Source organism: Nicotiana tabacum, chromosome 1 (genome assembly GCF_000715075.1).
Source record: "Nicotiana tabacum cultivar K326 chromosome 1, ASM71507v2, whole genome shotgun sequence".
Classification (NCBI taxonomy): Eukaryota; Viridiplantae; Streptophyta; class Magnoliopsida; order Solanales; family Solanaceae; genus Nicotiana; species Nicotiana tabacum.
In genome coordinates, this window is record NC_134080.1 from 94,295,952 (window position 1) to 94,310,216 (window position 14,265).

The window sequence follows — 14,265 nt, forward strand, 5'->3', positions numbered from 1 at the left end:
GTGGGCGCCTGACTGCTGATACTTCAACTGTATTCCCTTATTCTCCAGGTGGGCGCCTGACTGTTGATACTTCATCTGTATTCCCTTATTATCCAGGTGGGCGCCTGACTACTAATACTTCAACTGTATTCCCTTATTCTCCAGGTGGGCGCCTGACTGCTGATACTTCAACTGTATTCCCTTATTCTCCAGGTGGGCGCCTGACTGCTGATATTTCAACTGTATTCCCTCATTCACCAGGTGGGCGCCTGACTGCTGATACTTCAACTGTATTACATTATTCTCCAGGTGGGCGCCTGACTTCAACTGTATTCCCTTAATCTCCAGGTGGGCGCCTGACTGCTGATACTTCAACTGTATTCCCTTATTCTCCAAGTGGGCGCCTGACTGCTGATACTTCAACTGTATTCCCTTATTCTCCAGGTGGGCGCCTGACTGCTGATACTTCAACTATATTCCCTTATTCTCCAGGTGGGCGCCTGACTGCTGATACTTCATCTGTATTCCCTTATTCTCCAGGTGGGCGCCTGACTGCTATTTCCTTTGCTCTTCCTTGTTCTCCAGGTGGACGCCTGATTGCCATTTCAATTCTTCATCCTTGTTCTCCAGGTGGACGCCTGATTGTTATTTCTTTTCTTCATCCTTTTTCTCCAGGTAGACGCCTGATTGCTAGCATTTCCATTCTTCATCCTTGTTCTCCAGGTGGATGAATGATTGTTATTTCCTTTCCTCATCCTTGTTCTCCAGGTGGATGCCTGATTGTTATTTCCTCTCTTCATCCTTGTTCTCTAGGTGGACGCCTGATTGCTATTTCCTTTCTTCATCCTTGGTCTCCAGGTGGACGCCTGATTGCCATTTCAATTCTTCATCCTTGTTCTCCAGGTGGACGCCTGATTGCTAACATTTCCATTGTTCTTCCTTATTCTCCAGGTGGACGCCTGGTTGCTATTTCCTTTCCTCATCCTTTTTCTCCAAGTGGACGCCTGATTGCTATTTCCTCTCTTTATCTTTGTTCTCCAGGTGGGCACCTGATTGCTATTTCCTCTCTTCATCCTTGTTCTCCAGGTGGACGCCTAATTGCCATTTCAATTCTTCATCCTTGTTCTCCAGGTGGACGCCTGATTGCTAACATTTCTGTTGTTCTTCTTTATTCTCCAGGTGGACGCCTGACTACTATTTCCTTTCCTCATCCTTGTTCTCCAGGTGGACGCCTGATTGCTATTTCCTTTCTTCATCCTTGTTCTCCAGGTGGACGCCTGATTGTTATTTCCTTTGCTCTTCCTTGTTCTCCAAGTGGACGCCTGATTGCCATTTCAATTCTTCATCCTTGTTCTCCAGGTGGACGCCGGATTGCTATTTCCTTTCCTCATCCTTGTTCTCCAGGTGGACGCCTGATTGCTATTTCCTCTCTTCATCCTTGTTCTCCAGGTGGACGCCTGATTGCCATTTCAATTCTTCATCCTTGTTCTCCAGGTGGACGCCTGATTGCTAACATTTCCATTGTTCTTCCTTATTCTCCAGGTGGACGCCTGGTTGCTATTTCCTGTCCTCATCCTTGTTCTCCAAGTGGACGCCTGATTGCTATTTCCTCTCTTCATCCTTGTTCTCCAGGTGGACGCCTGATTTCTATTTCCTCTCTTCTTCCTTGTTCTCCAGGTGGACGCCTAATTGTCATTTCAATTCTTCATCCTTGTTCTCCAGGTGAATGCCTGATTGCTAACATTTCCATTCTTCATCCTTGTTCCCCAGGTGGACGCCTGATTGCTATTTCCTTTCCTCATCCTTGTTCTCCAGGTGGACGCCTGATTGCTATTTCCTTTCCTCATCCTTGTTCTCCAGGTGGACGCCTGATTGCTATTTCCTTTCCTCATCCTTGTTCTCCAGGTGGACGCCTGATTGCTATTTCCTCTCTTCATCCTTGTTCTCCAGGTGGACGCCTGATTGCTATTTCCTCTCTTCATCCTTGTTCTCCAGGTAGACACCTAATTGCTATTTCCTCTCTTCATCCTTGTTCTCCAGGTGGACGCCTGATTGCTAACATTTCCATTGTTCTTCCTTATTCTCCAAGTGGACGCCTGACTGCTATTTCCTTTCCTCATCCTTGTTCTCCAGGTGTACGCCTGATTGCTATTTCCTTTCTTCATCCTTGTTCTCCAGGTGGACGCCTGATTGCTATTTCCTTTTCTCTTCCTTGTTCTCCAGGTGGATGCCTGATTGCCATTTCAATTCTTCATCCTTGTTCTCCAGGTGGACGCCTGATTGCTATTTCTTTTCTTCATCCTTGTTCTTCAGGTGGACGCCTAATTGGTAACATTTCCATTCTTCATCCTTGTTCTCCAGGTGGACGCCTGATTGCTATTTCCTTTCCTTATCCTTATTCTTCAGGTGGACGCCTGATTGCTATTTCTTTTCTTCATCCTTGTTCTCTAGGTGGACGCCTGATTTCTAGCATTTCCATTCTTCATCCTTGTTCTCCAGGTGGACACCTGATTTCTATTTCCTTTCCTCATCCTTGTTCTCCAGGTGGACGCCTGATTGCTATTTCCTCTCTTCATCCTTGTTCTCCAGGTGGACGCCTGATTGCTATTTCCTCTCTTCATCCTTGTTCTCCAGGTGGACGCCTGATTGCCATTTCAATTCTTCATCCTTGTTCTCCAGGTAGACGCCTGATTGCTAACATTTCCATTGTTCTTTCTTATTTTCCAAGTGGACGCCTGATTGCTATTTCCTTTCCTCATCCTTGTTCTCCAGGTGGACGCCTGATTGTTATTTCCTATCTTCATTCTTGTTCTCCTGGTGGACGCCTGATTTCTATTTCCTCTCTTCATCCTTGTTCTCTAGGTGGACGCCTGATTGCCATTTCAATTCTTCATCCTTGTTCTCCAAGTGGACGCCTGATTGCTAACATTTCCATTGTTCTTCCTTATTCTCCAGGTGGACGCCTGACTGCTATTTCCTTTCCTCATCCTTGTTCTCCAGGTGGACGCCTGATTGCTATTTCCTTTCTTTATCCTTATTCTCCAGGTGGACGCCTGATTGCTATTTCCTTTCCTCATCCTTGTTCTCCAGGTGGACGCCTGATTGCTATTTCCTTTCTTCTTCCTTCGTGCTGCTTTGTTCTTGCTTGCTGGGGATAATACCACTTTGGGAGTCTCCTTTCTTACCCTCCTTCAAATTCAAAAAAATTTTTTTTTTTTGGTTTTTTTTATTTTTTATTTTATTTTTTATTATTATTTATTTTCTCTCAACACTGTTGGGGATAAAAGTGTTATATTCTTGGGATAACGTTGTTGAGAATAACATTGCTAGGGAATTTTATCCCTTCAAATCGGTGCTTCATTCTTCTGGAAGCTACTGGGGATGATAATGGCTTTTGCTTTTTCTAAACACCAATTTCATCTCCTTGGTTCTGTCTACTGGGGATCAACTTCCTCCATTGGAAACTTATTATGTTGGGGGCAACCCTGGTTCAAAGACCACTTCCTTTGTGCTATCTTTATTCTTCCCCAAATGGGTACCTGATTTCCAGAATATTTTCTAACTGAAAAGAAAATTTTCTGCCCCAGTTTGACAATCTTTCTTGTGGTATGCATTTCCGTTATAAATGCCATTTCTTTTACCTGTTTCAAATCAAACAAAATTCGTTAGTTTAAAATGCGGTGGTTGGTTGTGATACGCCTACTGGGATGGCTTTTCCCTTTCTCCTTCCCTGCTCTGCATTCCAAAACTTGTTGGGGATGATATTATTTGCTGGGGATAATCCTTTTCTACTGGGGATATCTCTCTTCTTTCGTGGCATGGCTCGAAAACTTGCATTTTCCCGACATTTTAGTCTCGCATGAATTTCCCAAATCATGCTTATTGCTCTCCTTGTTTTGTCCACGGGCTCTGGTCTTGAGGTTTAATAACCTTTGATTTCGGCAAGGATATCCCTCTTGACACTCGTCAATCATTTTGTTGGGGATATCTTTTTTGACACTGGCCTCGCGCTTGTTCCTTCCTGACTATACCACTTGGATGTACTAGTCAGATCTCATCTTGCATGATTGGAAAGCTGATGGCCTATTTTGAAGTCATTTCCCACTAGTTCTGACCAAACAGACTCTACTGGGGAATTTTCTATGAAAGGATAAAGATAAAAAGGAACAGAATAAAAGACAAAGGAAAAAGATGACTCTTTAACAAAAGAAACTATAAATAAAAACCTATCAAACGCAGACACCGACTCTAATGGTCATGACATGCATATGTGGCCTATCCTCCATCGTCAATCATCTTTCAAGATCTTCCCTTGACTATCTCCCATCTGATTCCCAATCTTATTCGACTTGTAGTGCCTGAAGGGGTTTCACTATCAAGCCTCTCTCATTTTGGTTTTTCTCTCAGCTTTCATCGCCTTATAGTGTCCGTGAAGATTTTCACCAATAAGACTCTCTCATTTGTATCACTTTCCAGCTGGGGATTTGGAGTGTTGCCGGTATGACTCTCTCTGCTGGAGATTAGAGTCCTTTCTGCTGTGGAACAGAATGTTATGTTCGCTGGTAAGACTCTCATTTGTCTGACTTGGCATCTTTTGCAGACTGGTCAGAAGGTCTTTCTTTGGACCGTAATGTGGGTTTTTGGACAGGCTAGAAAGAAAGGGTATTAAAGGCTCAAAAACAAAATAAATTTGGGGTTTAAAACTACAACCTTCGGAACAATATTTGTTTACCACAAGCGCAACCCTTGCCCCAGTTTCTTGCTTGGGGATTATTTATTTAAATTTTAATTTTCTTTTTAAATTTTTATTACACCATGCACACTGTGACCATTGTGGCCATTATGCACCCTATGACCGAGCCGTGAAGTGCCTACGTATCCTCTTTGAGGAATCAGGTCAAACGTAGTTCGCAATTCCTCTTTTTCTTCTGACTTTCTTTTGTTTTTTTTTGTTATCATTTTTCTCCTCTTATTTTTTTTCGTTTTTTGTTGATTTTTTTTCTTTACCTTCCAGGCTCGTATTTCCTAGTCATTGTTATTGATTCCGAACGAGGGGTATGAAAGAAAATAAATAAGGCTCAAAATGGGTAACAAAGGATAAAGTGTTTAGGTAGCAGAACAAAATGCCTTCGTCATTCCAGCCTTTAAAACATGCCAAGTGCAAACAACGTAATTGAACATAGATTTATAGTCTCTTCCGATGGTGCTGGACTTTGACAATTATGTTAAACATTTGCTTTTTCTTTTGTCATTTCTAGAGCACCGTTGGGCGACACTCTCACTCTCATAAATGACCCTCATGCCAATTTGGCGAATCTTGCATTTAACGGTTTTCTTTATGTTTAACTTGCCCCAGTTCCACATGACTCGGGCTCCAAATAATCTCAAACCGTTCTTATTTCCTTTAAATGCTTTGATCACCTTCCCAGGGTTTTATGATTAACTTTTAAGATTAGGCCCAAACTGTGTGCGCATGTCATGTCCCTAGAATCGGTGTTGAACAAAAATGATAAAGGACTAAATAGAAAGATGACTGGAGATAATAAAGACCAGCTTTTGTTTTAGACTACCGGCGAAATGGTTTGAATAATAAAACAAACAAAACAAACAAGAATAAAATCCTAAAATAGCCTGGACAAAACTTAAACAAACTGATATGACAAAATGGAAAGATAAGAAGGTTTGACACAAGACCATATTCGGATTACAACCCTAAGAATAATCCGGACAACAGAAATGACAACAAAATAAGCCACCACCAGCTTCTCTTTTGCTAACCAAGGAACGGAGCGTCCTCCCACTTTATTAAAATTGGCATCTTTAGCCACTGAGCTTTGCATCAGTATTGTCCAGACCATTTCCAACTTCGATATCATCAACCTTAGTCAACAAGTCCCCACTAGGATTTGAGTGTTTCTGTTATCATGCCTGATCCCCGCAAAGTGTGCTTCTGGGTCTTGTATTTCCGGCTTACCACAAAACAACCACCTTCTTTCTTTGCGATTCAAAACAAAACAGGTTAGAATGGACTCAGTCGGTCCCCATTATTAACAACATTTTTTTTTTCTTTTTTTTTCTTTTTTTTTTATTTTTTTTTTTCGATTTTTTTTTTCATTTTTTCTTTTCTCTTTTTTTTTCATTTTTCATTTCTCTTTTTTTTTGTGGTGTGTTGTGGTCGAATCTTATGGAGATTGCCTACGTATCATGATCCCGCATGAATCAGACCTTGCGTAGTTCGGACCAATAAAAGATAAACAATACTAAACACATTTTTTCAATTTTCATATTAAAACAAACTGGGTTTCAAAGGTTTGAAGATGACCTACAAACTCGAAAATCAAACAACCCACATATTTTAATCAAAAGATTTACAAAAATCCAAAAACAAACGGCCAGCTTCCTTTCTCCGTTTGACAAATGCAACCGAACGGTTATTTTTGCAAACGTGGCCCCTTCCAAATTTTGAGGCCGGAGAGGATTATTTTATGACACTTTACACACTTGTCCGTTCTTTTACGAAAATAGCCTTTCGACAACTGAAAGATACTCTAAGGCTATTTTGGCAAGAACGGTTTAAGACGCGACCGAAGCTGGCTCGACTTATTTTGACTAAAAAAAAACGGTATTCACCTGACCGTTGACTCTTTTTTTTCAAATTGCAATAAAAACAGGTGTTGGAAACACGACCCTTCAGCGTCTCGGGGCGAAGATATTTTAAGGCTGTATGGGTCAACTGGACCAAAATCCTAAACATGACCCAAAAGGTGGCTGTTTATGCATAGTCAGCCTTCCGACGTCCTTTTCGGGAACATTCGACTATGTCTTGACAAAACAGCGTCACCCGACTTCTTTATGACAAAATTAAAATTTGTCATATATATTTTTTTTGGCTATTTTTTAGCAAAAGGGGAGGCTAGACACCGTCCGACTTATTTATGACAAAATTAAAATTTTGGCACGTTTTTTATTTATTTATTGGTTTTTGACTATTTTAGCAAAAAGGGGGGTTTGGACCCGATGAGGGTTGCCTACGTATCTCACATCTGGTGAGAATCAAACCCGCGTAGTTCGGGCCAATTAACCGAACTATTTTAAAACAGGATTTTTTTTTCAGCAGCAAATAACAAAACCACTTTCAAAGCACGGCTTTTTTTTTCTTTTCATTTTGGCATTTTCAAAAATAAAAACAACGATTTTAAAAATAAGACTCTTTTTCATTGTCATTTTTCAGGGGAAGACAAACTATTTTTATTTTTTATTTTTTTTGAAAAAATAAGACAGAACAACGATTTTTTTTTCTTTCTATTTTTTCTTTGCTTTTAATAAAACAAACTAATAAGACATTTTTTTTTCAAAATTTCGGCAGAGTTTTGACAGTATTTGGGCATTGGGTTTTTTTTTCAAAAATAAACAATCAATTCCCTAACCGCTATTTCTTTTTTTTTTTTCAAAATATTATTCCTGATATTCAAAAAGTCGGTCAACACATCTGAATCAAATAAATGCGCAAGTAGCAGCAAGTAAGATGCATCAGGATGGTCATTTTCATTTTTTGGTACGCCTGTCCTAGACAGACCAAACCCCTATGTTGAGCCTCCAAAGTCAAATGCACGTGATGCAAATAATCGTTCCTACTAGGGATCCGGCATGAAGCTGAGTTATTCTAAGTGAAAAAACCTGAGGCATATTGTTCTAGCCCTGGCTCACCCAAGTGGACAGCTTGAGCCGAAGTGGGGGCAACGTACCGGGAGCACGAAAGTCTGCCCGGCCTAGTTACTTGTCCCAACTTCATCTTATTTGGTATAACTTCTAACAGAAAGGTGGGCCACGCGCACGTGTACACCATAAATTCAGAAGACTCAGAAAGAAGAAGGGTTTCGTAGCAGTTGTATATACACAATTCAGATAATATTAAAGCGGTAAAAGCAACATTTAGCACATTATGCATATATCATGTAAACAACAGATAATAAATAAAGCCAACTATAACAGTTATTTTAAGCTCTAATTCTTAAACCCTGAACCAGTGGTTCTGAGTTTTATTCCCCAGCAGAGTCGCCAGAGCTGTCACACCTCCTTTTCCGCCCCCGCGGGGGGCGTAGGGAGTTTTCTCCAATTAAAGGACAGTCGAAACGGGATTTGTTTATTTGTTTCAGAGTTGCCACCTGAGAATATTATGGCGTCCCAAGTCACCGGTTTTAATCCCGAATCGAGGAGAATATGACTCTGTTTGTCATTCTGCGAACCAGAAATCCGGATAAGGAATTCTGTTAACCCGGGAGAAGGTGTTAGGCATTCCCGAATTCTGTGGTTCTATCACGGTCGCTTAACCATTTTTATACTTGGCTTAATTATCTCGATTTACTAAATATATTTTTTCTTGTTGCCTGATTTCGTTACCGCCTTAGATTGTTTATAATTATAGACCCTTCTTTGAAACGAATCACGCGCACGTATATTCGTATTATATATTTTTCATAAACGTAGAGAATCGTGTCACGCATATGTGTACACAATAAGATTGATAATATTTTTATATTTTTGTTATAAAAAAAATATGTTCGAAATAAAATTAAGAACATCATCACCCTTGTATTATTAAATAGTGAACTGCACATCTCGGGTTATATGAAATTATTTTAACATCCTCCGAGGAACCCCTTTTATTAAAAATTTGCTCGAAGTTGCGCGAACGCATAATCCGAATTGCCTTTAGAAGTATAATCAAGTCACGCGAACGCATCCCTAATTATGCAAATATTCTTGATGGTAATATAAATTCTCTACAAATGTTTATTGCATCCATCTATTTTTAAATGTGAGAGTCATGGAGAATCACCGATTGGGATGCCACCAAATTTCTTGAAAAAGAATTCAAAATTTATTAGGCGTTGACCGCGAGTTATATTTTACACGTATGGGTTATGTCTCTCAAAGATTATTCAAATTTAATAAATTAATGATAAAGAATAAATAACGTGCGGCTACACTTACCATTTTATTAGTTAATATGGTATTAGTATAAAAAGTGAATTACACGCAAAAATCGGAAAGATTTAAACGGATAAACAAACTAATATTTTTTCGAAGAATTTGCATTATTCTATTTGTAGAGAATGCTATTTATACATTCTTAAAATGTTGCAATTTATAAACCCAATCTTCTTCTACACCACTTGTTTTTAATCCAAATGTATGATTATTTGGTTAATTTGCTCACGATGATTGAATTTAGGATAAATATAATCAAACCAATTCTTATTCTCGGTCAATGCGAATAGTTGCAAACACTAACTCTATAATTTGTAAAAATTATTGACATTATTTTTATACTTTTTTTTTAGAATTGAGTTGATCGCACTCTCAAAATAACTATGGCCATTTGTTATTAAGAAAGAGAACTAATCTACCAATTGATTTAATAAGACGACATCACATATAACGCAAACATACATCATGAACTGTTCGCAATATTCCAACATTGTAATCGTAACGGATTATATCAATTCACCTTTCAACTATTGATTATACACATAACCATTATTGCGCCATATATGATCAAAATACAACTAACAATCATCTAGCTTTGAACAAAATCAAATATTGGACGAGATATGCTAGTAATGTAGTTTCTTGGTATTTCCATACTATCCTACGCTTAACCAACAGTATCACAAAATGTAATTAATGGCCAACTTTCTGCCATGTTCCCTATCTCAACAATTCAAACAGTAAATGTCATCGCTAGTCCTCAAAACATATAAGATTATCGTGGAATTTACTACTCCAGAAGGTTAATTAGTTAACAGTTTATCATGTCAAGTATAATACTATATTAACCAACTAAAACAAAACTGAAACTTAAACTAATAAAATTTAAATGAGTAGAAGACATCCTTATAATTCCAAACTTCATTTACTTGCCATGTTGAAGCTTTTCATGACATGAGTTTACAGATATGTACCTGATATTGGAAGCAAAAGAAAATGAAGATGAGAATCAGCAGCAGTAATAATAATAATACAGCACAGCAACAATAGCCCAGCAGCAGTAACAACCCAGTAACAGACCGGTGGAGTAGTAATCCCAAAACAAATGCTTTCAACTTTTATGAAACAACAACAATTAATGCTGATTTCAAACAATGAAAGAAAGCAGAAGATTTTTTTTAGTTTTTTTTTTTATTTGAAAGTTTGAATATTTTTCGGAATTTTTCTCTCTCTTAAATATTCAGCTCTTTTTTTCTCTCCCTTTGTGTTTTTCTGTTCTGTCTCTTTTTATTCTCTTATTTCAGATTCGTTTTTCTCTCGTTCTCCTGTCTGTCCTCCTTCTTGTGTTCAAGACTTCCTATATTTAATCCCAACCCTCTAATCAATTAAAAATCAATCTCTTTCCCCTACCAAACCCATTATCTTCCCACTCATCCCCATTACACTAAATAAATATATCAACCCCACCCCATTACATTTTGTTCCCCATGCCTAACATAAACAAATACAAGATTCCTCCCCACTAAATTTTGTCTTGTCCCCCCTTTATATTAAACAGCTATATCACAACCCACTCCATTACATTTTGTCCCCCATGCTTTACATAAAAAATTACAAAATGTACAATTCCTAAACTACCCCTCCGACCTTATTGCAATTACTATTTTACCCCCAAACGTACTGCGATTTACCAAATTACCCCATCAGCTATAACAAATCAATTAATCAAACTCAACCAAAATATAGTCAATATGACCAATTTCTACATAAATTCAAACAACAAATCTCATGAACATGATTTCTTCAATATTTCAACAACTAATCACATGAACATGATTGAACAAAAAAGAACAACTAAAATTTGATTGAACAATATTTTTAGCAACAAACGAACCTATTTTCAGATTTAACAACAACAATCAAACAAGTATATTTAGATTTCTAAATTCAATAATATTGAACTTAAAATCAACTCTAACAACATTACAACAAACAATTCCTATATTAAACTTAAACAAGATTATGAGACAAATTCAAGAAGTAACCATAAATGATAAACAAGAAATCAAACTATACGAATTTCGGATTCAAGATCAACCAAACAAAGTATGAACATGAATGAATCTATTTTTAAACAACAAAACATGACGGATTCACATGATTAAAATAATGTTAACAATTTCTGAAAATACATAAAACACATGAAACAAATTGAAGAAATAATTAATTTAAACTTCAATTTGAATCTAACAAACATTCAACTAACAATTCTTTTTTACAAAAATGAATAAAATTAACATGAAATAAACGTGAAAAACAACTAATTAATTTCCCATTTGAATCTGAAAATTAAATTAACAAAACACATGAACAAACTAAAAATTAATTCAAACGATGAACAAACAAAACAAGAATCAAATATTTAACGATTTTAACTTCGAGAAATATAAAAACGAAATATGGACAAAAAATAAAACTCAAAAACCAACTAACCGGAAATGAAACGACAACAACGACCGATCGACGATGAACACGAACCTAAGAAGCCACTGAAGCAAACGAAGTAGCAGTAGTTCAACGCGACAGACGCGATGAAACCGAAGCAGCTGGGGTGCGTTTGGTTCGCTTGTATGAAGAAGATGAAAGCAGCCACAGCAGCGTGGCCATGGCGGAAACTTGAGAAGCAGTGACGACTCAACACAGCAACAAATCGACGTGACCGGAAGGAGGAAAAGAAGCAGCATCACGGCAGCAGCGGCGGCGACAGGCAGCAGCAGCGGCGCAGCAACGACAGCATCAGTAGCGGCTTGTTTGGACGACGCAGCAGTAGGGGAAGCCATGGACGACGCAGCATCAATGTGACGATGAAGCTCGTCCATGGCTGGACGTAATAGAAGGAGCAGAAACTAGCTGAAACGCAGCAGGGAAGGCAGCAGCGCGCACAACGGAGGGTTGACGAAGAAGATGAAGCAACGGAGAAACCATGGACGACGTCGACGGAGAAGATGAAGACGTGAAGATGGAGGGGAAGCCATGGTTGGGGTGTAAGGGGGGCAGCCATGGCTGCTGGAGGTTGGGGGTCGTTTGGGTGCTTGAGGAAGAAGAAGAAGATAGGAGGGGGGGCGGATGACTTATCTTGTTTAGGGTTTTCTTCTCCGTTTTTTTTATTTTTTTTTTGTTTTGTGTTGTTTGTAAGATAATAGGGGTGTTGGTTATGGACTGGGTCGATCCAGTTCGAAATGGACTGGGTCGTTTGGGAAGATTGGGCCATTTTTTGGGCATGTGGCTTGAAATCGAAGAAGAGGCCCAATTTCGACTTTCTTTATATTTTCGCTCTCTTTTCTTCTTTTATTTTTCTAAAACTAAATTATAAAAATACTTAAACTATTATTAAGAACTAAATTAAGTTATAAAAGTGCAAATTAATTCCCAATAACAATTAACGCATAATTAAGTAATAATTAAGCATAAAATTGTATATTTGGACATTAAATGCTAAAAATGCAAACGATGCCTATTTTTGTAATTTTATTTTTTGTAAAACAAACTAAGTTACTAACAATTGTATAATTAAATCCTACATGCGAAATGCGACATATTTTGTATTTTTAATAATTTAACAAATAAACATGCACAGACAAACATACAAATAGTTACACAAAATATCACAAAATTGCACACCAAGAAAAATAATTTTATTTTTTGAATTTTTTTTTGGGAGTAATTCTCATATAGGGCAAAAATCACGTGCTTACAGAGTGTACATGCTCATGAATTGTGCGAGAGTCTCCTGAAGTGTTGGAGTAGTAGCAGCAGTAGGCATATCAAGTGCCTAGACTCCGGCGAAAACTGTTGGTGGCTTCTCGGTGGTAGCTCGCGCGGGTGCTCAAGCAGCACCACGTGCGCGTCCTCAGCCACTACTCTGGCCCCGGCCTCTAACGGCTCTAGCAAGGGGCATGGGTGCCTGGTCATCTCTGGTAGCATGTGTCCTTACTATCTGTGAGAGAATAGAAGACAGAAGTTTAGGATTCTGATATCAAAAATCTCACACGACAAGGAAATCAAATGATGTGGAATTTTTTCTAACAGTTACATATCCTCTTATAAATAAGTAAACAGGCTTATGATTCATGAATCCTATGAACCTAGAGCTCCAATACCAACTTGTTACGACCCAAGTTCTCCCTCCGTGAATTGTCGTGACGGCACATAGTCTCTACGACTAGGTAAACCTACCAATTTGCGGAAAACAAAAACAAAAATATGAAATTAGCAATTTACGAGTAATAAAGTAGAAAAGTTTAAGATGTCGATCGACATATATAATAACATCACTCTCGATCAATACTAACACTCCTAAAACCCGAAATCTCATGAAATCACAAGCTATGGATACTACATAGTGCTCAAACTCCAGAATGTCTAGTAAAAGAAGATAAAAAAGTCTATAGCTAAAAAAGAGAATAGAGATGACCTCCTCGGTCTGCGAACGCGGAAGATATACCTCGAAGTCTCTGAAGATCACCTCGCCTAACTGATAGTATGACTGAGCCGAAGAACTTTGATTTGCACACGAGAAACGTGTGTAGGAAATGGCATGAGTACACCACAATGGTACCTAGTAAGTGCCAAGCCTAACCTCGGTCGAGTAGTTACGAGGAAGGTCAGGGCCCCACTGGTTATAGATAAAAAAAAGGTAATGCATTATAGAATACGACAATATAATTAAAATGCTAACAGTCTATATCAAATAAAATTATAGAAAAAATCTAACTCAATACATAGAACTAGCAACAGGGGATCTCCCGGGATATCGTCCCGTAGTCCAAAACATAAAAGTCCGGAGGATCTCCCGGGATATCGTCCCGTAGTCTGAATCATAAATAAGCAAGGAAAACTCCCGGAATACCAATCCATAGTCCCAAAGTAAATATCCACTACGGGGAATCAACAAGGTGCTGTCCCGTGGTCCCAATCATAAATGTGCAAGGAAATCTACTGGAATACTGATCCGTAGTCCCAAAGTAAACAAGCAGGGGGATCTCCAGGGGTATCGTCCCGTAGTCCCAATGTAAACACACCACCATCTCAGAAGAATATATAGTTCTATTCAAGAATTAAATAGGTAATTCTACTCTAACATGTCGCACAGAGTACAAGTAGGCAATTAAAACAGGTAAGATAATTAAGTCACATGAGCATCCTTTTCCTAATCTAAACAAGACGCTTCAAGTACAAGCATTTGCTAAATTACAAGAAAACATAGGTATTAGCTTAATGAAAACGGGATTTTCA